The sequence below is a fragment of the Zingiber officinale genome, chromosome 11A (assembly GCF_018446385.1).
Source record: "Zingiber officinale cultivar Zhangliang chromosome 11A, Zo_v1.1, whole genome shotgun sequence".
NCBI classification, from domain to species: domain Eukaryota; kingdom Viridiplantae; phylum Streptophyta; class Magnoliopsida; order Zingiberales; family Zingiberaceae; genus Zingiber; species Zingiber officinale.
Genome location: NC_056006.1, coordinates 22,500,335 through 22,527,860, shown reverse-complemented (window position 1 = coordinate 22,527,860; position 27,526 = coordinate 22,500,335).

Genomic DNA, 27,526 nt, shown 5'->3' with positions numbered 1-27,526 from the left:
AGAACCCGATTGGGAGGAAATAAAACCTATTCCTCACTTAACTTTCCTTTTATACCAATGATTATTTTTGATTTCTAAAATATCGCTTAACTACTATAGGTTTCAGTTTTCTTCAAGAAAACAATTGCTTGATTACTTGGTCATCCTGGACAGGTAAAGGCTTGGCTGAGTCGGAGATCGTTAGTTCGAACCATGCCTCAGCCCCTTATTTTGGTATTTCCGTTTCCTTTTATGGGTTAAGGTTAATTCTTACTTAAGATCAATTGAGTTCCTATTTGTTCACGAAATACTTGTGTAACACTTGGTTATCTTGCCTCGCTTAAGGCTTATGACTTATACGAGGTCTACGGGTCGATCCTCGGCTGGAGCTCTTTATTTCTTTTTGTGACTTCTTCCTCTTGGTAAAAATACCAAACGAACTACAAAAATTACATAAAAATACTCTAAAAATTTCTAAAACTCTCTAGATTATTTATATAGCATTTCTAAATATTTTTAAGGACTTTTAGAATTTGAAATAGGGAAAATTGGGTTGTTACAATTCTCCATACCTTATAAAAAGTTCATCCTCAAACTTAGAACAATTCTGGATACTTCTGTCTCAAACTGTCCTCACGCTCCCAAGTGACTTCCCCATGCTTCTGGTTCTGCCAAATGACCTTCACTAGTGGCACTTTTTTGTTTCTTAGTCTCTTGACTGCTCTGCCCACTATCTGTGTACGTCTGCTCTCGTAGCTAAGATCCTCCTGGATCTGTACTGACTGAAGCTGAATCACTTGGCTAGGGTCGTAGAGATACTTCTTTAGCATGGAGACATGAAATACATTATGTATTGCCGACATGTCCTGTGGTAAGTCCAGCTTGTTTGCTACTTTCCCAATCCTTTCTGTCATCAGGTAGGGTCCTACATAACGAGAACTTAATTTGCCCTTCTTGCCAAATCTCATCACTCCCTTCATAGGAGAAACCTTGAGAAATACTGAATCCCCTACTTGGAATTCAAATGGCCTAGGGCGTGTGTCAGCATAACTCTTCTGTCTACTCTAGGCAGTCTCAATTCTCTGTCTGATCTTCTGAATAGCCTTAGCAGTCTCATCTATCAACTATGTCTAAATGCCCAGTTCCACTTCCATTTCTTTCCTTTCACCTGCTTCTTGCCAGCAAATGGGTGATCTGCACTTCCTACCATACAAAGCCTCATATGGTGCCATCTTGATGGTGGCTTGATAGCTGTTGTTGTTGGCAAATTCAGCTAAGCATAGATATTTGCACCAACTTCCCTTGAAATCTAGTGCACAAACTCTGAGTATATCTTCTAAAATTTGATTTACTCGCTCCGTCTATCCATCAGTCTGAGGATGGAAGGTTGTGCTGAACTTGAGTTTGGTTCCTAGTGCATTCTGAACACACTCCCAAAAGTGAGAGGTGAAACGCCCATCTCTATCAGAAACAATAGATTTAGGAACTCCGTGAAGTCTGATCACCTCCTTAACATATAGCTGTGCCAGCTGCTCTATAGAGTGGGACACCTTGATGGCTAGAAAATGAGCAGATTTGGTCAATCTGTCCACTATTACCCATATTGCATCATATCCATTTGTAGTTCTTGGAAGACCTACTATGAAGTCCATGGATATGTCTTCCCACTTCCACTCTGGTATTCGGAGAGGCTGTAGAACTCCTCCTGGTCTCTGGTGTTCTGCTTTGACCCTCTGACATATCAGGCAAGTATTGAAATATTTAGCTATATCTCTTTTGAGTCTAGACCACCAGAACCTCTGTTTCACGTCTTGGTACATCTTGGTAGAACCAAGATGCATGGAGTAAGGTGTACTACGAGCTTCCTCTAAAATTTTCTTTCTCAGCTCTTCATCATTGGGGACACAAAGGCGACTCCCCTGATAAAGAATTCCAATGTCTGATACTCGAAACTCCAAATTATCATCTTTCTGTATCCCTTGCTTGATCTTCTGGATATCAGGATCTTCACTTAGCTTTCTCTGTATATCCTCAAGCAAGGTAGAATCTAAGGTCAATGCAGAGAGTTGCCCATAAATAATTTCCATTCCAAAGTCTGACAACTCCTTCTGCAGTGGTAGGGCTAATGATGACAAAGACATCAGGGATGCACTGGATTTTCTACTTAGTGCATCTACCACTTTATTAGCTTTACCTGGATGGTAGAGGATTTCACAGTCATAGTCTTTGACCAACTCTAGCCACCTACGTCGTCTCATGATTAAGTCCTTCTGGGTGAAGAAGTATTTAAGACTCTGATGGTCTGTGAAGATTCTGCACTGAACGCCATACAAATAATGTCGCCAGAGTTTTAGTGCAAGGACCACAGCTGGTAGCTCAAGATCATGAGTGGGGTAGTTCCTCTCATAATCTTTGAGTTGTCTGGATGCATAAGCTATAACTTTTCCTTCTTGCATGAGTACAGCTCCTAGGCCCATCTTGGAAGCATCACTGTAGATGTCAAAACTCTTGTCACTTTCTGGAACTGTCAGAATAGGAGCATTGGTCAGTCTCTTCTTGAGCTCTTGAAAACTACGCTCTCATTTATCTGACCATTCAAACTTCTTGTTCTTCCTGGTTAAGGCCGTTAGTGGAGAAGCTATCCTGGAAAAGTCCTCCACGAATTTCCTGTAGTACCCAGCTAAACCAAGGAAGCTTCTGATCTCCCTAGCGTTCTTGGGTCTGCTCCAGTTGTTGACCGCTTCTATTTTGGCTGGATCCACTTGGATGTCTTCTCTAGAAATGATGTGGCCTAGAAACGCCACCTGCTCTAACCAGAACTCGTACTTTGAGAACTTAGCGTAAAGCTGCTTTTGCTGAAGAGTCTGCAGCACTATCCTCAAGTGCGTGTCATGCTCCTCTGGGGTTCTGGAATAGATTAGAATATCGTCGATGAACTCAAAGACAAATTTTTCAAGGTATTCTCTAAACACTTTGTTCATCAGGTCCATGAAAACTGCAGGTGCATTAGTCACACCAAAAGACATGACTACGAACTCATAGTGTCCATACCTGGTCCTGAAAGCTATTTTGGGTATATCACTTTCCTTCACTTTCAACTGATGGTACCCAGAGCGTAGGTCTATCTTGGAGAACACTGTTGCCCCTCTCAATTGATCAAATAAGTCGTCGATTTTGGGCAGTCGATACTTGTTCTTGATGGTCACTTGATTCAGAGCCCTATAATCTATGCACATCCGCATAGATCCGTCCTTCTTCTTGACGAACAACACTGGAGCTCCCCATGGTGAATGACTAGGGCGGATGAAGCCTTTGTGAAGCAGCTCCTGAAGTTGTTCTTGTAACTCTTTCAGCCCTGCTGGAGACATGCAGTATGGAGCTTTTGAAATTTGACCGGTACCAGGAACCAATTCAATCTCAAACTCCACTTCTCTGTTGGGAGGCAGTCCAAGTAGCTCTTCTGGAAATACTTCTGGATACTCGCATACTACCCGAACATCCTCCTGCTTGAGTCCTTTCTGTTCTTCTGCATTTACTATGTATGCAAGAAAACCAGCACACCCATTAACTAACATCTGGTGAGATGCCAGAGAAGAGAGAAGTCTCTTGGTCTTCTTCCTTCGCACTCCCGTGAATTCAAAAGGTGGTTCACCCTCTGGACTAAAGATTACTTTTCTTCTGCGGTAGTCTACTGAAGCACTATACTTGCTGAGGAAATCCATACCCAAAATGATATCGAAATCTTGCATGGCGACGACTACCAGGCTAACATATAGTTCTCGGTCTGCAATTCTAACCGGTACAGCTCTAAGCCACTGATTGGACTCCATGACTTCCCCAGAAGGTAGGGTCGTCAAGAACTTGGAGTTCATACTCTCTATAGGCACCTGGAATTTACTGGCAAAGGGTACTGATACGAAAAAATGGGTCGCCCCAGTATCAAATAGTACAGTAGCTAAATGCTGAAAAATAACTACTTGACCTGTTATGACCGTGGAGGCACTAGCAGCTTCCTCTTTGGTGAGGGAGAATACTCTGGCATTGTCAAAGGCAGGAACTGGTGGAGCTTCCAATCTTCCCTGACTGATATAAGGTCCCTCTAGTGCTGCTTCCATGTGATGTAATTGTGCAGACTTGCCTTTATATTGCACTGGCTGTGGCTTAGGTGCTTTGAGCTTGTTAGGACACTCTTTAACCATGTGTCCTTCCTGACCACAAGAATAACATCCAGTCTTATCCAAAAGACAAGCTCCTGGATGTGTTCTTCCACATCTAGGATAGGGAGGGAACTTAGTCTGCTTGTTTGTTGTTCCTCCCTTATGGTTACCTCCTGAGTTCCACTGCTTTCTTTTATTACCCTTGCCTTTCTAGTTCTGATTTCTCGACTGGGGTTTCTGACTCCCCACTATCTTGTCCTCTATCTTCACTGGCTTGTGTTACGCTCGTTGTGCTTTGGTGTTGTTCAGGTAATGCTCAGCAACTAATGCTCTACTGATCAGCTCTTCACCAGTCTGGGGCTGATGAGCTCCACTACTCACATTCAGTGCTATCTATGGTCTCAGCATTCTGAGCATCAGTCTGACTCGCTCCTTCTCTGTACTTACTAGCTCTGGGCAAAGACGAGCTAGTCTGTTGAAATTCTTGGCTGCTTCTTCCACTAACAGGTCACCTTGTCTGAACTCTATAAATTCCTCATAGTGCTTGTTGGTGATCCATAGGTGGAAGTACTCTTCATAAAACTCTGACTGAAAATCAGCCCAGTTCATCTGGTTAACTGCTCTCTTGGTCTTTATCCTCTCCCCCCACATACGAGCATCTCCAGCCAGGCAGAAAGAGGCGCACTTGACCTTCTCGACTTCTGGCCAGTCAAGAAGCTCCATTGTGCTCTCTAGTGTCTTGAACCAAGCCTGGGCATCCCAGGGCTCAGTTGTGCCTGAGAAGCTCTCTGGTTTCAGTTTTAGCCACTGAATGAGGTAATCTTCTTGTCTCTGAGGTGCGGTGACGACTCCCAGGGCAGCTGGTGGAACCTCAGTTACCAATGGAGTCTCCACACTTACGGTTGGGGGAGTGGAAGGAACTGGCTGCTGATTTGCCATCATATTGGCAATTATCTGTTGCTGCTCTGCTACTTGTTTCTGGAGTTGAGCAAATACTTCCATAAGATTGGTCTGGGTTGAGCCTGGCCCTTCATCCTCCTGAACTTGGTCCTCAGTACGAGCAATACGGGGACGTTCTCTTCTTGCCATCTAATTATGCAAAGAAGAAGAATTGATATTTTCTCTACCCTTTCTAAACATAAAAATTTGTATATGAATAAAGAAAACAACAAAAACCCTTATCTGACTTAAGCACTTATAAACAATTACTTTATACTACAATTAATAATAAAGGAAAGCAATAAAGAAAGAACTTAAATACTTTCTTACTTGAAGACCGCAAGGCTGATGCTGATGTGTGTGTGATGCTGGAGAATGGGAACAGCTCTGATTCCAACTGTAACAACCCACCCTTCTCAATACTACTCAGAGGGTGAGCGCTACTTAACTACTAACTCTACTTAAGTACCATTGCTTACTCTAATGCTAGAAACACTTAAAAATTTAAGCAATTTGAATGTAAACTTTTAAGTAGACAAAAATCAAAACATGTAATACTCATTTACCATATTCATAGTGACTGAACTTGAAAGTTTCGGTTTATAAACTTCTGAGCAAGCAAACTTATCATTGAAGTGGGTTACGGTTTTATCATACTTCAACAACTTGCATTTACATTAGAGAAAACTACCAACTAGTTTAAAGCAACTGTGCATATGAATCTACAAATTCTTGGGAGAATTAAACTCTCATACAAGACTAGCATGTATGGCCAGCAAATACTAAGCTAATTTACAGCAACCGAAGTGTATCAAATCTGCTACATGCATGCTAATGATCAAAACATAATTTCTCTCTTAGCAAATCTAAACTCAAACAATGAATTAGCTTATTTGCAATGGTTTAAAGCAGAATTATGTAAAGTCGAAGGCATGTTACAGTTTAGCTATACAGGCATGCAAATTTATTGCAACTGAATTTATCACTACAGCAGAAAGAGTCAAAATGAACATGCGATAGATTTTCATTGAAGTAAAACTCACTTCACAGTACTCGGATAAATTCCAGAAATAATAAAAAGAAACAAGTTCCCAGCATTAACAGCTAATCCAGCTAAATGATAGGAAGATAACGAAACTAGTAATGTAAGGAAAAACTAATCTCTAGCAACCTCTAACTAACTGCTCTAACACTTTAAGAAAACCAATCTAAATCAATCCTTAGCAATGCAAAATAACTCCACTCTAGCAGTAACAAAATAACATGTACATTTCTAAATTCTCCTAGCAGATAAAAGAATTTAAACGAGTCTCAGCAATGTCCCAAGGCTTCCATAGTCTCAAACATCACACGCCCATCAAGCCTCTCCTTGTCGCCTTCCATCGTATACGTTTCCTTTAACTGTAGTAGGGGGAATGCAACTATAAGCAATTTGCTTAGTAAGTACTAATCTATCTCACAAAACTCGAATATGCATGTGTACGAAATAAATTCGAACATGAAAGGAAGCTACTCATGCTCATATATAGCAACAAGAAAGTCTAAATAGCATGCTAGTATAAAAGAGATAAACTTCCTGAATTAAAACTAAATTAGGCAACTTGCTGAAATTGAAACAAAAAGACTAAACTTGTTGAATTTGAAACTTATATAAAGTTTATTTTGTTTATTCCAAAACTTATACTTATATACTTCAAAATAATAATAAACTTCTCTTGGGCCAGGCATGGTTCCAATTTGCGCGCATCCTTAATAAGAGTCGAGGTAGCTAATCCCGAAACTACTAAGGTACTTCTAGGCGATCTTGTGCCTAGGGATGATCTAGGAGCCCACCCAATGGACCTTGTGTCCGGTACATGCCATTTAAAATTAAAATATTTTTTTTATTTTTAACTATAACTTCCTTATACTTGTTATTTTTTTGAACTCTTCTAATATAAAATGCCTTGGCATTTCCTCAAGCACCTTGCATGCTGCTAATCCTCAAACGTTGAAATTTAGGATCAGGTTTATGACCTTAGTCTTCTTTTACTCACGATTACTCATAAACCAAAATAACTTCTAAAGATGCAGCTATAGTACTAGAATTAATGCTAATCCTGCTCACTGTATCAACAAAAAGGAAAATAAGCTGCATGTTATTTTAAAAGGATGTTCAGCATGGTAAATCAGCAAAGTGAGCAAAACTGAAATACTAATGATAAGGGTTGTCCATATTCACAGCAGTGACTAAAACCCAAAACCACAAGCTTATAATACATGTATAGAAAGCCCAAAACCAAACGGACTACTCACGATACAAGCTATTTATGTTCACTTAATGAAGAAACTAAATATGCATGCTTCAAATTACTACCAAGGGGATCTAATACAGCTTGTTGGAGTAACAAAAGACCTAACTGCATGCTATAATTAGTACTATTCATGTGTGTTGAGTAGCAAGAAACTAAATTAAATGCTGCATGTTTAAAACACATTCTAACTTGCTGGATCTGAAGTAAAAAGGTCTAACTTACTGAATTTGAGATGAACAGATTCTAAACTTCAAGCTTAAAGTAAGGGATGTGCAAATAAATCCATTACAACTACTTAGGATATGCTGTGAAGGTACAGGGAATACAATTCTTGTAAAAACATGCCGTGCAAATACAAGAAGGTAGTTGGGATCTCGGAAAATAAAATGCCGTTCTTTACAGCATGTTTCGGCAGCAAGAAAGGAAACAAAACTCTCGAAACTACTCCTACCGCAGGTGAGTAGTACTTACTTAGCGTTCTTAGACTTACAACCGAAAGGGAAAAGGCTTCTAGGTTTTTCGGCAGTGACTACTTCGCGATCCCTTCGTATCTTCGTGCTCTCCTCAGCGAGACGATCACAAATCCATGAAAAGCCCTCGGTGGAACCCCTTGGCTGGCGCCGGAGATGAAACCCTAACTCCTCTTTGTTTTTGCCCGAGTAGCGCCGTCGCGTGAAGGAGGAGAAGAGCCCGATCGGGAGGAAATAAAACCTATTCCTCACTTAACTTTCCTTTTATACCAAAGTTTATTTTCGGTTTCTAAAATATCGCTTAACTACTATTGGTTTCGGTTTTCTTCAAGAAAACAATCGCTTGATCACTTGGTCAGCCTGGGCACGTAAAGGCTTGGCTGAGTCGGAGATCTTTAGTTCGAACCTTGCCTCAGCCCCTTATTTTGGTATTTCCGTTTCCTTTTATGGCTTAAGGTTAATTCTGACTTAAGATCAATTGAGTTCCTATTTGTTCATGAAATATTTGTGTAACACTTGGTTATCTCGCCTCGCTTAAGGCTTATGACTTGTCCGAGGTCTACGGGTCGAACCTCGGCTGGAGCTCTTTTTTCTTTTTGTAACTTCTTCCTCTTGGTAAAAATACCAAACGAACTCCAAAAATTACATAAAAATACTCTAAAATTTCTAAAAATCTCTAGATTATTTATATAGCATTTCTAAATATTTTTAAGGACTTTTAGAATTCGAAATAGGGAAAATTGAGTTGTTATAATTCCCCATACCTTATAAAAAGTTCATCCTCGAACTTAGAACAATTCTGGATACTTCTGTCTCATACTGTCCACACGCTCCCAAGTGACTTCCCCATGCTTCTGGTTCTGCCAAATGACCTTCACTAGTGACACTTCTTTGTTTCTTAGTCTCTTGACTGCTCTGTCCACTATCTGTGTACGTCTGCTCTCGTAGCTAAGATCCTCCTGGATCTGTACTAACTGAAGCTGAATCACTTGGCTAGGGTCGTAGAGACATTTCTTTAGCATGGAGACATGAAATACATTATGTATTGCCTACATGTCTTGTGGTAAGTCCAACTTGGATGCTACTTTTCCAATCCTTTCTGTGATCAGGTAGGGTCCAACATAACGAGGACTTAATTTGCCCTTCTTGCCAAATCTCATCACTCCCTTCATAGGAGAAACCTTGAGAAAGACTGAATCCCCTACTTGGAATTCAAGTGGCCTACGACGTGTGTCAGCATAACTCTTCTGTCTACTCTGGGCAGTCTCAATTCTTTGTCTGATCTTCTTAATAGCTTGAGTAGTCTCATCTATCAGCTCTGTCTGAATGCCCAGTTCCATTTCCATTTCTTTCCTTTCACCTGCTTCTTGCCAGCAAATGGGTGATCTGCACTTCCTGCCATAAAACGCCTCATATTGTGCCATCTTGATGGTGGCTTGATAGCTGTTGTTGTAGGTAAATTCAGCTAAGCATAGATATTTGCACAAACTTCCCTTGAAATCTAGTGCACAAGCTCTGAGCATATCTTCTAAAATCTGATTTAATCGCTCCGTCTATCCATTAGTCTGAGGATGGATGGTTGTACTGAACTTGAGTTTGGTGCCTAGTGCATTCTGAACACACTCCTAAAAGTGAGAGGTGAAACGTCCATCTCTATCAGAAACAATAGATTTAGGAACTCCGTGAAGTCTGATCACCTCCTTAACATATAGCTGTGTCAGCTGCTCTATAGAGTGGGACACCTTGATGGCTAGAAAATCAGCAGATTTGGTCAATCTGTCCACTATTACCCATATTGCATCATATCCATTTGTAGTTCTTGGAAGACCTGTTATGAAGTCCATGGATATGTCTTCCCACTTCCACTCTGGTATTGGGAGAGGCTGTAGAACTCCTCCTGGTCTCTGGTGTTCTGCTTTGACCCTCTGACATGTCAGGCAGGTACTGACATATTTAGCTACATCTCTTTTGAGTTCAGACCACCAGAACCTCTGTTTCATGTCTTGGTACATCTTGGTAGAACCAGGATGCATGGAGTAAGGTGTACTATGAGCTTCCTCTAAAATTTTCTTTCTCAGCTCTTCATCTTTGGGGACACAAAGGCGACTCCCCTAATAAATAATTCCACTGTCTGATACTTGAAACTCCAAATTTTTCTTCTTTCTGTATCCCTTGCTTGATCTTCTGGATATCTGGATCTTCACTTTGCTTTCTCTGTATATCCTCAAGCAAGGTAGACTCTAAGGTCAATGTAGAGAGTTGCCCATAAATAATTTCCATTCCAAAGTCTAACAACTCCTTCTGCAGTGGTAGGGCTAATGATAATAAAGACATCAGGGATGCACAGAATTTTCTGCTTAGTGCATCTACCACTTTATTAGCTTTGCATGGGTGGTAGAGGATTTCACAGTCATAGTCTTTGACCAACTCTAGCCACCTGCGCTGTCTCATGTTTAAGTCCTTCTGGGTGAAGAAGTACTTTAGACTCTGATGGTCTGTGAAGATTCTGCACTGAACGCCATACAAATAATGTCGCCAGAGTTTTAGTGCAAAGGCCACAGCTGGTAGCTCAAGATCATGAGTGGGGTAGTTCCTCTCATAATCTTTGAGTTGTCTGGAAGCATAAGCTATAACTTTTCCTTCTTGCATGAGTACAACTCCTAGGCCCATCTTGGAAGCATCACTGTAGATGTCAAAACTCTTGTCACTTTCTGGAACTGTCAGAATAGGAGCACTGGTCAGTCTCTTCTTGAGCTCTTGGAAACTCTGCTCACATTTATCTGACCATTCAAACTTCTTGTTCTTCCTGGTTAAGGCCGTTAGTGGAGAAGCTATCCTGGAAAAGTCCTCCATGAATTTCCTGTAGTACCCAGCTAAACCAAGGAAGCTTCTGATCTCCCTAGCGTTCTTGGGTCTGCTCCAGTTGTTGACCGCTTCTATTTTGGCTGGATCCACTTGGTTGTCTTCTCTAGAAATGATGTGGCCTAGAAACGCCACCTGCTCTAACCAGAACTCGCACTTTGTGAACTTAGCATAAAGCTACTTTTGCTGAAAAGTCTGTAGTACTATCCTCAAGTGCGTGTCATGCTCCTCTGGGGTTCTGGAATATATTAGAATGTCGTCGATGAATACAATGACAAATTTGTCAAGGTATTCTCTGAAAACTCTGTTCATCAGGTCCATGAAAACTGCAGGTGCATTAGTCACACCAAAAGGCATGACTACGAACTCATAGTGTCCTTATCTGGTCCTGAAAGCTATTTTGGGTATATCACTTTCCTTCACTTTTAACTGATGGTACCCAGAGCGCAGGTCTATCTTGGAGAACACGGTTGCCCCTCTCAATTGATCAAATAAGTCGTCGAATCTGGGCAGTGGATACTTGTTCTTGATGGTCACTTGATTCAGAGCCCTATAATCTATGCACATCCCCATAGATCCGTCCTTCTTCTTGACGAACAACACTGGAGGTCCCCATGGTGAATGACTAGGGCGGATGAAGCCTTTGTCAAGCAGCTCCTGAAGTTGTTCTTGTAACTCTTTCAGCCCTGTTGGAGACATGTGGTATGGAGCTTTTGAAATTGGACCGGTTCCAGGAACCAATTCAATCTCAAACTCCACTTCTCTGTGTTGATGCGGGAAGCATCCGACAATCGAACTCGTGTTTTGATAATGGCAAAGGTTTCATAGTTTAGGTGTTTTGTAATCTAACAAGTCTGCTTGAGTATTTCAGGAAAGTCCTAGCTGCGGTTAGGCAAAGGGAAAACCCTAGGGGGTGGTAACCCTAGGTCATAGGGGGTGGTAACCCTATGTGGAAAGTCTTGGCAGGTCGATGGCTTCAGGCAAAAGTCCTAGGGGGTGGAAACCCTAGGTGGAAAGTCCTAGTGTCGCGAACCAGGTGAAAGACTGGACTAGCCGGGAAGCGAATGTCCAGCAGAAAGTCCGAAAGCGTCGAGTGCTGAGCAAAAGTCCAGTCGATCTGGAGGATCGCACTGGCAGCAGGTAAATCTCCTGAGTGGAGTAGGTGAGGACGTGTTCCCCGTAGAGGGAACAGTAGGAGTCGGGTCGACCTAGGATTTCCGGACGGAAATCCGAAGTCAGACCGGGACAGTCCGGAGACTGTCATTACTCTGTTATCATATTTTCTATTGTATTTTGCTAACTTTGGTGTTGCAGGATATTGTTTGGGACTAACATGTCTTGCAGGTACAAAATAATGAAGTTTTCCCTCGGATGAACAGTGTCCGAGGCGCCTCCATGGAGCTTGGAGGCACCTCGGGTGCAAAGCTGGAGTTGGCTGCGAAGCACCCATGGAGGCGCCTTGAAGGAGGTATAAGGTGCCTTGGAAGGCGCCTTGAATAGGGCATAAGGCGCCTTGAAGGGATGAACTTCGACCAGTTCAAGTTTGATCCACGCGGGAGACTCGGCAGCATGGAGGCGCCTTCGGAGGCTTCCAAGGCGCCTTGAACACCCTTTATAAGGGGGTTTCGAGCAGCACCTTGGATCATGAATTTCCAAGTCTTCTGTCTCCAACGTTCCTCTCTGAAGGACGTTCGAAAGTGCTACTACAAATCTAGGACGACCCGAAGCTCCGAGACTCTATTCTTGTCGTCGGTATAATTAGTTTTTGCATTTACTTGTACTTTATCTTGTAATCCTTTTATCGAGCTTATAGTTATTGCCCACGCAAAGCGATCAAGGATCGCGGGCCTTCGAGTAGGAGTCGATCTAGGCTCTGAACGAAGTAAAAATCTCTTGCGTCTTTCTGTGTGATTGTTCTTTGTTTTTTATTCTGCTACTTTAACTCTTACGCATTTTACGATTCCGATAATCGAACGAAATAGTCGCGAGCGCTATTCACCCCCCCTCTAGCGCTTTCTCGATCCAACAATTGGTATCAGATAGGGGTCGCTTTGAACTGGTGCAACCACCATTCAAGCATTTTTGATGGCTTTGTCGTTTGTACGCCTTTCGTTTTTTCCCTCCAAAACTATTTTTGAAAAATTAATTTTCATCTTTCCACCATTGGTTGAAATTAACGAAATATTACGTTTTCAAAAATTTGTGGTAATATTTTTTTAATATTATTTTAATAATATTTTAATAAATATTTTAATAAATATTTTATTATTTTTTCTCAAAATTCCTGAATTACTTTTTTATTTCTCTCCCGCACTACTAATCCAAGACTAAGTCTTGGTACAAGTTTTATTGTGTTTATCTTGCGAGATTGTCTTTCTAAAATGGCCCATCAAGAAGGCTACAACACTGCTCGCCCACCGCTATTCTCCGGAGATGATTTCGGAGATTGGAAGGGTCGGATGGAGGCGTATCTCCAGACTCACTTTGAAGTCTGGATGATCGTCAAAATTGAGCTTCAACTGCCAACTGACGGCGTCGGAAAGCCACTACCGTACGAGAACTGGGACGCGAACCTTATCAAAAAGGTAGAAGCAAACGCAAAAGCAACGTATACACTTCAGTGTGGCTTAACGAATAATGAGCTGAATCGCGCCGGCCCATTCTCAAGCGCCAAGGAGCTGTGGGAGAATCTGATTGAGCTACACGAAGGTATTCCTGATATGAAAATAGGTAAGCATGTTATAATAAACAAATTATTTGAGCAGACTAATGCTATTCCGGCCGAGAAAGGTGTTGCGTTATTTGCAGGTGTTGGTGCAATATCCCTCAGGTCAAGGCTGACCTGGTTGACCAAGCTTGAGTCTTGGTTTGGGTTTCGATGTTTGACAATGCAGTTGTTCATTTGGAGAGATTGTTTGGTGCAATTCCCCTCTGATCAGGGTCTGATCAGGTTGGTTGAAGAAGAGTCAAGTAGGTCAAGGTTGACCAGATACTTGACTGGGAAGTCCTAACTGGGATGTTAGGCAGTAAGGAAATCCTGGTGAGTGAAGCCAGGTGAAAGACCTAGTGAGTGAAGCTAGGCAGAATGGAAATCCTGGTGAGTGAAGCCAGGTGAAAATCCTAGTGAGTGAAGCTAGGTGAAAGTCCTGGTGAGTGAAGCCAGGCAGAAGAGAAGTCCTAGTGAGTGAAGCTAGGCAGAATGAAAGTCCTGGTGAGTGAAGCCAGGCAGAATGGAAGTCCTGGTGAGTGAAGCTAGGCACGGAGAAATCCAGATGGGTCAAGGTTGACCAGACATCTGGTGAAAGTCCAAGTAGGTCAAGGGAGTGACCGGATACTTGGCATGATGAAGGAAAGTTCAAGTGGGTCAAAGGGATTGACCGGACACTTGGTGAGGGAGTCCTAGCAGGTCAAGGGTGACCAGATGCTAGGCATGATGAACCAACAGGTCATGGATTGACTGGATGTTGGTTTGGGGGCTTTAGGACTTGGTTTTGGGCAAAAACCAAAAGCTGGATTGATCAGCCGATCGATTGGCTGGAGCCCAATCGATCGGCCGATCGATTGAGGTGTCCCCGCGAGAAGTCTTCGTCCAAATCGATCAGTGGATCGATTGGGAGGCAGTCACGAGCATAGAACTCCTCTGGATCGATCAGCTGATCGATCCAGAGACCCCGATTGATCAGTGGATCGATCGGGGAGGTGCGTTTTGTCGCGATAAGCCCTGGATCGATCAGCCGATCGATCCAGGCAAATTCCCAGAGCACATAGGCGCTCTGGATCGATCCATTGATTGATCCAAAGCCTCCCCGATCGATTGGGAGCATTCCAATCGATCGGGATCCGACCGTTGGCATCGTATTTAACTGTAGGCGCTCGATTCCTTCAGCAGATCTTCCGAGACTTCATACGATTCATCTCAGCGACTCCACAACTTCTCCACAAAGTTCAGATCGCCAGTTCTTGAAGGTTCTTGGAGGTTTTCCAAGTCAAGAGGCGGATCTATAGCTGAAGAAGAAAGCTAGGGTTAGGGTTTCTTGTAAGCTTGTGCTGTATTTTGTTTCCCTTTCCCTTTCTTCTTGTAGTGTGAACTTGTAGGGCTTCTCCGCCTTCGGTAGTTACCTAAAAGGAGTGTTTATTAGTGGAGGTGTGTGTGTGTGCGTGGATCCTTGGACTAGTCACCTCTTGTGAGGTGGATACCAAGTAAACCCTCCTTGTTAGCGTTGTGTGTTTTGTTTCTTGTACATTTCCACTGTATATCTTTGAAGAAACAAGCAACGTCAAGCACCGAGCACGCGACGAGCTATTCATCCCCCCCCCTCTAGCTACTTTTTGGTCCCAACAGCAGGAACAAGCAAGACGAAAAAAGCACTGAAGGCAACTTGGTCTGAGTCATCAGATGAATCCGAATCGGACGAAGAAGAGCAAGCGAGCCTTCTCGCTCTACCAGTACTAGCACATGTTGTTGAAACCGAGTCCGAGTTCGAGCCCGATTCAGAAACCGAGAGCGAATCAGACATCGAGTCCGAGCGAAGCCACGGATTCGTATCCGTTTCTGAAGGACCCAAAACCACTGTAAGTGCTATAATTTCTAGTATTAGCTTTGATGACTCATAAAATTTAATTCCTTACTTATTAAAGAAGTTGGCTAAATCCAACGTTCGGGTTAAGTCGCTCCAAAAGGAGGTAACAGCCCTTAAGGAAGCGACTGACTTGAGTGCTTTAATTGAGCCAGTTCAAATTGGAAGTTCGACTCAAGTCCAACAACTTGAGGAAGAAAATTCTAATTTGAAAACTCAAATTAAAGAACTCAAAGACACGTTGGAACGGTTCACCTTGGGTTCCAAGAATTTGGATGTAATTCTTGAAAAACAGCGAGCCATTTACAATAAATCCGGACTTGGATTTAAGACCAAAACAAAATATAAATCATATCTGTCTCTAGTTAATAGAAATAATAGAAAAATAATTCAAGCATGGGTCCCCAAGTCCAAATTGATTAATCAAGTTGGACTTGGTCAATATTGGATCTCGAAGGATCAAATATACTACCTCGATAGGCCATATCGAGGCTATGATCCAGGGGGAGTTAACAGAAAAACCATTAAAATTAAATAAAATTAAATTAAAAAATTCAAAATTAAATTAAAAATTCAAAATTAAATTAAAAATTCAAAATTAAATTAAAAATTTGAAATTCAAAATTAAATTAAAAATTCGAAATTAAATTAAATTTAAAACTCAAAATTTGAAATTAAATTAAAATTCAAAATTCAAAATTAAAATCAAAATTCAAAATTCAAAATTTGAACTTAAATCAAAATTCAAAAATTCAAAAATCAAATAAATCAAAATTTGAAAATAAATTTAAATTCAAAAATCAAAAATCAAATTTAAAATTTGAAAATAAATTCAAATTCAAAAAACAACAATCAAATTAAAAATTCAAAATTAAAAGCAAATAAAAGATAGATGGAGGATCCAGAATAGTTGGCACTCCCAACTGAACTACCCGACAGGGTAACTGAACTTAATCTACCCGAAATGGGTAAAACAAGAGTAGATTACCCGGTAGGGTAATTAAGGTTAGATTAAAACGGGCCAGGTTTAACTTGACCCACAGTACTGGTGAAATTTTTGGATGATAGTACGTTAGGGAAGCTTGGGCATCCCATGTCTAGGAAGATATGACTTCGACCTGGTGCATTTGGCCAAGTGGAACTGACCGAAGCTACCCTTAAATGGATCCTAACTAGTTAGACCAAGGTTTAGTATTAAGTTCAATGGGTAGGACTATTTGGAAAACCTCGAAGGCATGGTTACTTTAATGAGTTCCTTGTGACTCACCATAGCTCAGAAGTTTATCCAAAGAATGCTTACTTGTTGAACCCAAAGCTAAACCTGAATCTAACACAAAGTTAAACCAGATCTTTAAATTCAACCATAATTCATCTCAGAACAATTATAGGGTTCCCTGATTAAAAATTTAGATCGGGTGAGATGACTAAGAAATTAAAACTAAAATTATTCTCAAACTTAATCAACTTTAAAATTATTTTCAAAAATTAATTAACTTTAAAATTATTTTCAAAATTAATTAACTTTAAAATTATTTTCAAAAATTAATTAACTTTAAAATTATTTTCAAAAATTAATTAACTTTAAAATTATTCGGTCAGCGTAGCCTTAGATTAGCGGGGGCAGAGGTCACTACCGAGGGGATTCTGGCCTGGAAGGGCCGACCACCACCAGTTGCTGCCCCTGATGCTCCTGAGGCCGAGGACGCACCAGATGCGGATGAGGAGTGGCCTGATTTCCTGGCAGAGGACTTTTTCACAGATCCTTCCACCTCTGCCGGACCCTCCACCTCAGTCGGGCCTTCATCTTCAGCACCACTCTCTGTCGAGGACAGACTCACTCGACTCGAGATCCAGACCACTCAGACGCGACGAGCTGTGCTAGATAGCCATCGCTTCCTTCGATCTATACGATCCGAGATGGCTGCTGGTTTCGCATCTCTCCGAGGCGAGATTCAGCGTCAGGGACAGCCTCAGCCGCCACCCGAGCAGCCTCTAGCCGATCCTCCAACTGACGATCCACCTGCTTGATTCTATCCTTCAGACTATCTGGACATGCCATTCACTTCTTGGATCTGCCTATCTTACTCATCTTTAGGAGTATCTTTTTGAATTGTATCTTGGAGTTGGTCAACTGATGTTTAGCTGTCTTATATTTAATTGAGAACTTATGTGTTTTTTTTTATAATTTCAAAATAACTTTTAAATTGGTTTAAAAAGAAAAAATATATATGAATGTGTTGGGTAGAGTAGGTGTCTCGTTTTGTTATTTTTTTAAAATCTAGGAAAAATAGCTTTCAAAATTCCAATTTATTAGATTTTTCAAAAGTTGGGCTTAGCCTAAGTTTTCCCCCTATAAATCATGTTCCCCTAGACTTAAGCCAGAGCATCTCACAAACACCTAGGTGTACCTTGATTGTGTTTGAAAGACATAGAACGGTGTGAGATGCATAGGGTACAGCCTGGACTCAAGAATGCTTATATCTGTGCATCAATATGAGTCTGGGCGTTAAATACGTAATATACATCAATCAAGTCAAGTTTTCTAACTCTAGTCAAAACTAACTGGACCAAATTGACTTAACTTGACTAACCATGTGAAAGTTGTTGCCCTATAGACAATCAGCAAGTAGCTAAAGGTTAGACAGTTGGTAAAGGATACTCAATTTTCTAGTTAAGCATGTTTGATCTTTAGGGCTCTGATACCTCTTAAAGTCAATCTATTGAACATGACTCATGCTTGGACTTAAGGACCAACTGACTTTGAATGAATAACCTAAACCAAATTTTTAGCTACATTACTCCCTCCTTGTCCTAAAATTTAAGTATTGTTTAAACTTAAGCTAAGTTTATTGTTAACCTAAGCTATAGTTTTCAAAATTCAATACTTGTAAAGAGCTAAGCTAAGTTCCAATCTTAATTTTCAAAACTTGTAAAACTTAGCTCACTTTGAAATCTAACTTTGTAAATTCCTGCACAGTTTTGCAAAACTTAACTCATTGCCTTCAAAAATTAAAAAGCGACTTTAAAATTATCTCCTAAGTAAAAATTATATTTTTACTAGCTTTTAAACTATCAAAAAGATCCACTTTCTAGCAGTTTTATAATTTTAACTAGGTTTCCAAAGAGCTAACATCATCTTTTCACTTAGCTAAAAACAAGAAATGACAATTATAAAACTGTTAAGTGGTCTCAAAATCTAGTTAATCAAATAACTATTCTTGCTTATTTTTGATATATGGAAAAGGGGGAGAGTAACAATTTCAAATTAATTGTAAAATTCAAATTTAAAATAATGAATATTAAAGGGGGAGTAACAGTTAAGGGGGAGCCTATACTTGGCGCTATACTTTAAATTCATAGGGTTTACTTTAGCAAATTTGCTTGTGTTAAATGTGTTCATCTATTTATTTTTGATATCTGTTTACTTAACTTTGAATTTGAGTTGTCATAATCAAAAAGGGAGAGATTGTTGATGCGGGAAGCATCCGACGATCGAACTCGTGTTTTGATAATGGCAAAGGATTCAAAGTTAAGGTGTTTTGTAATCTAACAAGTCTGCTTGAGTATTTCAGGAAAGTCCTAGCTGCGGTTAGGCAAAGGGAAAACCCTAGGGGGTAGTAACCCTAGGTCATAGGGGGTGGTAACCCTATGCGGAAAGTCTTGGCAGGTCGATGGCTTCAGGCAAAAGTCCTAGGGGGTGGAAACCCTAGGTGGAAAGTCCTGGTGTCGCAAACCAGGTGAAAGACTGGACTAGCCGGGAAGAGGATGTCCAGCAGAAAGTCCGAAAGCGTCGAGTGCTGAGCAAAAGTCCAGTCGATCTGGAGGATCGCACTGGCAAACGGTAAATCTCCTGAGTGGAGTAGGTGAGGACGTGTTCCCCGTAGAGGGAACAGTAGGTGTCGGGTCGACCTATGATTTCTGGACGGAGATCCGAAGTCAGACCAGGACAGTCTGGAGACTGTCATTACTCTGTTATCAAATTTTCTATTGTATTTTGCTAACTTTGGTGTTGCAGGATATTGTTTGGGAGTAACATGTCTTGCAGGTACAAAATAATGAAGTTTTCCTTCAGATGAACAATGTCCGAGACGCCTCCATAGAGCTTGGAGGTGCCTCGGGTGCAAAGCTGGAGCTGGCTGCGAAGCACCCATGGAGGCGCCTTGAAGGAGGTATACGGCGCCTTGGAAGGCGCCTTGAATAGGGCATAAGGCGCCTTGAATAGATGAACTTCGACCAGTTCAAGTTTGAACCACGCGGGAGACTCGACAGCATGGAGGCGCCTTCGGAGGCTTCCAAGGCGCCTTGAACACCCTTTATAAGGGGGTTTCGAGCAGCACTTTGGATTATGAATTTCCAAGTCTTCTGTCTCCAACGTGCCTCTCTGAAAGACGTCCGAAAGCGCTGCTTCAAGTCTAGGACGACCCGAAGCTCCGAGACTCTATTCTTGTCGTCGGTATAATTAGTTTTTGCATTTACTTGTACTTCATCTTTTAATCCTTTTATCGAGCATATAGTTATTGCCCACGCAAAGCGATCAAGGATCGCGGGCCTTCGAGTAGGAGTCGATCTAGGCTCCGAACGAAGTAAAAATCTCTTGCGTCTTTCTGTGTGATTGTTCTTTGTTTTTTATTCCATTGCTTTAACTCTTACACTTTTTACGATTCTGATAATCGAACGAAATAGCCGCGAGCGCTATTCACCCCCCCTCTAGCGCTTTCTCGATCCAACACTCTGTTGGGAGGCAGCCAGGTAGCTCTTCTGGAAATACTTCTGGATACTCACATACTACCCGAACATCCTCCTGCTTGAGTCTTTCTGTTCTTCTGCATTTACTATGTATGTAAGAAAACCAGCACACCCTTTAACTAACATCTGGTGAGCTGCCAGAGAAGAGAGAAGTCTCTGGGTCTTCCTCCTTGGCACTCCCGTGAATTCAAAAGGTGGTTCACCCTCTGGACTGAAGATTACTTTCCTTCTGTGGCAGTCTACTGAAGCACTATACTTGCTGAGGAAATCCATACCCAAAATGATATCGTAATCTTGCATGGCGAGGACTACCAGGCTAACATATAGTTCTCAGTCTGCAATTCTGACCGGTACAGCTCTAAGCCACTGATTGGACTCCATGACTTCCCCAGAAGGTAGGGTCGTCAAGAACTTGGAGTTCATACTCTCTGTAGGCACCTTTAATTTACTGGCAAAGGGTACTGATACGAAAGAATGGGTCGCCCCAGTATCAAATAGTACAGTAGCTAAATGCTGAAAAATAACTAGTTGACCTATTATGGCTGTGGAGGCACTAGAAGCTTCCTCTTTGGTGAGGGAGAATACTCTGGCATTGTCAAAGGCTGGAACTGGTGGAGCTTCCAATCTTCCCTAACTGATATAAGGTCCCTCTAGTGCTGCTTCCATGTGATGTAACTGTGCAGGCTTGCCTCCATATTGCACTGGCTATGGCTTAGGTGCTTTGAGCTTGTTAGGACACTCTTTAGCCATGTGTCCTTCCTGACCACAAGAATAACATCCAGTCTTACCCAAAAGACAGGCTCCTGTATGTGTTCTTCCACATCTAGGACAGGGAGGAAACTTGGTCTTCTTGTTTGTTGTTCCTCCCTTCTGGTTACCTCCTGAGTTCCACTGCTTTCTTTTATTACCCTTGCCTTTCCAATTCTGATTTCTCGACTGGGGTTTCTGACTCCCCACTATCTTGTCCTCTATCTTCACTGGCTTGTGTTGCGCTCGTTATGCTTTGGTGTTGTTCAGGTAATGCTAAGCAACTAATGCCCTACTGATTAGCTCTTCACCAGTCTGGGGCCGATGAGCTCCACTACTCACATTCAGTGCTATCTATGGTCTCAGCATTCTGAGCATCAGTCTGACTCGCTCCTTCTCTGTACTTACTAGCTCTGGGCAGAGACGAGCTAGTCTGTTAAACTTCTTGGTTGCTTCTTCCACTGACAGGTCACCTTGTCTGAACTCTATAAATTCCTCATAGTGCTTGTTGGTGATCCGTTTGTGGAAGTACTCTTCATAAAACTCTGACTGGAAATCAGCCCAGTTCATCTGGTTAACTGCTCTCTTTGTCTTTATCCTCTCCCTCCACATACGAGCATCTCCATCCAGGCAGAAAGAGACGCACTTGACCTTCTCAACTTCTAGCTAGTCAAGAAGCTCCATTGTGCTCTCCAGTGTCTTGAACCAAGCCTGGGCATCCCAGGGCTCAGTTGTGCCTGAGAAGCTCTCTGGTTTCAGTTTCAGCCACTGAATGAGGTAAGATTCTTGTCTCTGAGGTGCGGTGATGACTCCCAGGGCAGCTGGTGGAACCTCAGTTACCACTAGAGTCTCCACAGTTACAGTTGGGGGAGTGGGAGGAACTGGCTGCTGATTTGCCATCATATTGGCATTTATCTGTTGCTGCTCTGCTACTTGTTTCTGGAGTTGAGCAACTACTTCCATAAAATTGGGCTGGGTTGAGCCTGGCCCTTCGTCCTCCTGAACTTGGTCCTCAGTACGAGCAATACGGGGACGCCCTCTTCTTGCCATCTAATTATGCAAAGAAGAAGACTTGATATTTTCTCTACCCTTTCTAAACATACATATTTGTATATGAATAAAGAAAACAGCAAAAACTCTTATATGACTTAAGCACTTATAAACAATTACTCTATACTGCAATTAATAATAAAGGAAAGCAATAAAGAAAGAACTTAAATACTTTCTTACTTGAAGACGGTAAGGCTGATGCTGATGTGTGTGTGATGCTGGAGAATGGGAACTGCTCTGATACCAACTGTTACAACCCACCCTTCTCAATACTACTCAGAGGGTGAGCGCTACTTAACTACTAACTCTACTTAAGTACCATTGCTTACTCTAATGCTAGAAACACTTAAAAATTTCAGCAATTTGAATGCAAACTTTTAAGTAGACAAAAATCAAAACATGTAATACTCATTTACCATATTCACAGTGACTAAACTTGAAAGTTTCGGTTTATAAACTTCTGAGCAAGCAAACTTATCATTGAAGTGGGTTACGGTTTTATCATACTTCAGCAACTTGCATTTATATAAGAGAAAACTACCAACTAGTTTAAAGCAACTGTGCATATAAATCTGCAAATTCTTGGGAGAATTAAACTCTCATACAAGACTAGCATGCATGGCCAGCAAATACTAAGCTAATTTACAGCAACCGAAGTGTATCAAAACTGCTACATGCATGCTAATGATCAAAACATAATTCCTCTCTTAGCAGATCTAAACTCAAACAATGAATTAGCTTATTTGCAATGGTTTAAAGAAGAATTATGTAAAGTCGAAGGCATGTTACGGTTTAGCTATACAGGCATGCAAATTTATTGCAAATGAATTAATCAATACAGCAGAAAGAGTCAAAATGAACATGCGGTAAATTTTCATTGAAACAAAACTCACTTCACAGTACTCGTAAAAATTCCAGAAATAATGAAAAGAAACAAGTTCCCAGCATTAACAGCTAATCCAGCTAAATGATAGGAAGATAACAAAACTAGTAATGCAAGGAAAAACTAATCTCTAGCAACCTCTAACTAACTGCTATAACACTTTAAGAAAACCAATCTAAATCAATCCTTAGCAATGCAAAATAACACCACTCTAGCAGTAACAAAAATAGCATGTACATTTCTAAATTCTCCTAGCAGATAAAAGAATCTAAACGAGTCTCAGCAATGTCCCAAGGCTTCCATAGTCTCAAACATCACACGCCCATCAAGCCTCTCCTTGTCGCCTTCCTTCGTATACGTTTCCTTTAACTGCAGTAGGAGGAATGCAACTATAAGCAATTTGCTTAGTAAGTACTAATCTATCTCACAAAACTCGAATATGCATGTGTACAAAATAAATTCGAACATGAAAGGAAGCTACTCATGCTCATATATAGCAACAAGAAAGTCTAAATAGCATGCTAGTATAAAAGAGCTAAACTTGCTGAATTAAAACTAAATTAGCCAACTTGTTGAAATTGAAACAAAAAGACTAATCTTGCTGAATTTGAAACTTATATAAAGTTTATTTTGTTTATTCCAAAACTTATACTTATGTACTTCAAAATAATAATAAACTTCTCTTGGGCCCGGCATGGAACCAATTCGCGCGCATCCTTAATAAGAGTCGAGGTAGCTAATCCCGAAACTACTAAGGTACTTCTAGGCGATCTTGTGCCTAGGGGCTATCTAGGAGCCCACCCATTGGACCTTGTGTCCGGTACATGCCATTTAAAAGTAAAATACTTATTTTCTTTTTAACTATAACTTCCTTATACTTGTTATTTTTTTGAACTCTTCTAATATAAAATGCCTTGGCATTTCCTCAAGCACCTTGCATGCTGCTAATCCTCAAACATTGAAATTTAGGATCAGGTTTATGACCTTCGTCTTCTTTTACTCATGATTACTCATAAACCAAAATAACTGCTAAAGATGTAGCTATAGTACTAGAATTAATGCTAATCTTGCTCACTATATCAACAAAAAGGAAAATAAGCTGCATGCTATTATAAAAGGCTGTTCAACATGGTAAATCAGCAAAGTGAGCAAAACTGAAATACTAATGATAAGGGTTGTTCATATTCACAGCAGTGACTAAAACCCAAAACCACAAGCTTATAATACATGTATAGAAAGCCCAAAACCAAACGGACTACTCACGATACAAGCTATTTATGTTCACTTAACGAAGAAACTAAATCTGCATGCTTTAAATTACTACCAAGGGGATCTAATACAGCATGTTGGAGTAACAAAAGACCTAACTGCATGCTATAATTAGTTCTATTCATGTGTGTTGAGTAGCAAGAAACTAAATTAAATGCTTCATGTTTAAAACACATTCTAACTTGCTGGATCTGAAGTAAAAAGGTCTAACTTACTGAATTTGAGATGAACAGATTCTAAACTTCAAGCTTAAAGTAAGGGATGTGCAAATAAATCCATTACAACTACTTAGGATATGCTGTGAAGGTACAGGGAATACAATTCTTGTAAAAACATGCTGTGCAAATACAAGAAGGTAGTTGGGATCTCGGAAAATAAAACACCGTTCTTTACAGCATGTTTCGGCAGCAAGAAAGGAAACAAAACTCTCGAAACTACTCCTACCGCAGGTGAGTAGTACTTACTTAGCATTCTTGGACTTCCAACCGAAAGGGAAAAGGCTTCTAGGGTTTTCGGCAGTGACTACTTCGCGATCCCTTCGTATCTTCGTGCTCTCCTCAGCGAGACGATCACAAATCCGTGAAAAGCCCTCGGAGGAACCCCTTGCCCGGCGCCGGAGACGAAACCCTAACTCCTCTTTGTTTTCGCCCGAGTAGCGCCATCGCGTGAAGGAAGAGAAGAACCCGATCGGGAGGAAATAAAACCTATTCCTCACTTAACTTTCCTTTTATACCAAAGTTTATTTTCGGTTTCTAAAATATCGCTTAACTACTATTGGTTTCGATTTTCTTCAAGAAAACAATCGCTTGATCACTTGGTCAACCTGAACAGGTAAAGGCTTGGCTGAGTCGGAGGTCGTTAGTTCGAACCTTGCCTCAACCCCTTATTTTGGTATTTCCGTTTCCTTTTATGGCTTAAGGTTAATTCTAACTTAAGATCAATTGAGTTCCTATTTGTTCACGAAATACTTGCATAACACTTGGTTATCTCGCCTCGCTTAAGGCTTATGACTTGTCCGAGGTCTACGGGTCGAACGTCGGCTGGAGCTCTTTTTTTCTTTTTGTAACTTTTTCCTCTTGGTAAAAATACTAAACGAACTCCAAAATTTGCATAAAAATACTCTAAAATTTCCTAAAAATCTCTAGATTATTTATATAGCATTTCTAAATATTTTTAAGGACTTTTAGAATTTGAAATAGGGAAAATTGGGTTGTTACAAAGGGTGTGATCCGGGTGGTCTAGCTCCGAGGTAACGGAACATCTCGATCAACTTAGCGTGATGTGTCCGGGCATCCTTTCGGGAACTGGATACGTCTCGTCTCAGGTCTGAAACCTCCTGCCGAAGACTCGTCATGGATTGCTCGAGTCCAGTAACTAGATCACCTAGGGTGCGTTGTGCAGGACGGGGTGCTCTATCTGGAGGTGGAGCTGGTGTCGGAGCTGGAGCGTCGTCGCCGAATAGCGCAACAATAAACTCATCATACTCTGTTGCCTCCTGGGCATCTTGGTCTGGACGGTGCTGTGGCCCCCTCCGCCAAGACATGATGCCGTCATCCTCATCTACGTGGACACCCTCTAATGAGAAACTCCTAGATCCTATGACGTCGAACTCAGTCATTGCCCGAACATTACCTCGGGTGACGTTAATCTGGCGGTGAGCAAAATATGCCGTCAAAATATGACAATATGGCATATGAACTCGAGTGCTGGTGGCATATCCAGCTGCGTAGATAATGGTCTGAAATATATGCAGACTAATATCTATATCTAATCTATGGGAAAGTGTGTACAAAAGAAAGGAGTGGAATGGACGCATCATAGCTATGCCCCGAGTGGATAGTGGTAAAATGCAGTAAACTAAGACCCTATAGAGTGCATAATCATGAACTCGAAGGCCAAATGACCTAAACATAGTGACGGTGGGTACACGCTCTCATCCAAAAAAATATGAATAAATCATATCTAGGGTGATGTGTGAGTAGGGATCGCCAAATGGTAGATCCCTAGGGGGATAACACTGAAAACGACATGTAGATGGTCGTAGTCCTAAAAAGTCCTAGATCATGGTAGGGGATAGTGTCATATCTGTACCAGCTACCCTAGTGACATAAGTGAGATCATCTACCCTAACTAAGTTATTATAGAATTCAACACATAAATCTATGTTTACTGAATTGGTACAGTAAACAAGGTTCTGTAAGTTATAATGGCTAATAACCTCTATAACTGGAACACAAGAACGTAAGAAGAATGCTCTATCTAGACACTTAGTCCTAATAGCTACGTAAATGGTTGACTCAAACTTAACCCTAAGTTCATCAGTAGGAAGCCTAGGGTCTAAACTAGTAGTCGAGGGCCCTGCACCAGATCTAGAGCGTTTTCTATATTAGAAAAAAAATATTCTTAAGTAAAAAACAAACTAGCATGCAACAAATTAAATATTTAGCCAAGGGAAAAATATTCCCGGTTGAAGATCAGGTCGGAGAAGTCAAAGGGGATCAGCTGGCTGCGCGGCGCTGCTACATCGAGATGGTAAAGGCGGAGGCTAAGTCCGCCCGAAAGACCCCTCGGATTGAGGTAAACACTATAATCGAGAAACTCCCTACCTTAGTTTATGAAGAAAAGGAGGAAGTGCAGATACATCCTAGCCGGCCAGAGGTGACGACTTTCATAGCATATGATCTGGAAGCCTATCAGAAAGCCGAACTGATCAGCTGCCTCCACCAGAACCATGATGTCTTCGCGCGGTCAACACACAAGCTGCCCGACATCTCCCCTAGTGTCGCGCGGCATAAGCTTCATGTCTGATCAGACGTCCGACCAGTAAAGCAAAAAAAGAGAGATTTCAGTGTCAAGCAGAATTAGATTATCCGAGCAGAGGTCGAGAAGCTGTTGGAAGCCGGCCACATACGGGAGGTCCAGTTCTCGAGCTGGAAGCGAACGTAGTACTTGTCTCCAAGCCAAATAACAAGTGGAGGGTCAGCATCGGCTTTCGGGACCTGAACAAAGCGTGCCCAAAGGACTTCTATCCCCTACCCAGAATCGATCAGATGGTGGACTCGACCGCTGGGTGCGAGCTGATATGCATGCTAGATGCATACCAAGGATACCATCAGGTGCCGCTCGCCCAGGAAGATCAGGAGAAGGTGAGCTTCAACACGGAGGACGACACATATTGCTATAACGTAATGCCGTTCGGCTTAAAGAACGCCGGGGTCACGTACCAACGACTCATGAACAAAGTCTTCCGACAGTAGATTGGACGAAATATGGAGGTATACGTCGATGACATACTCATTAAATCCCTCCGAGCTACTGACCTCTATGCAGACATCAAAGAAACCTGCCGAACACTCCGAGCATACGGGATCAAGCTGAACCCGGGCAAGTGTCTGTTCGGCGCGAAGAGTGAGAAATTTTTGTGCTATATAGTTACCGAGCAGGCTATCAAGGTGAACCCTAGCAAAGTAAAAGCATTGCAAGATATGCCACCCCCAAGGAATTTGAAGGAAGTTCAGCGCCTCACCGGTCGGATAACGGTCTTATCCCGATT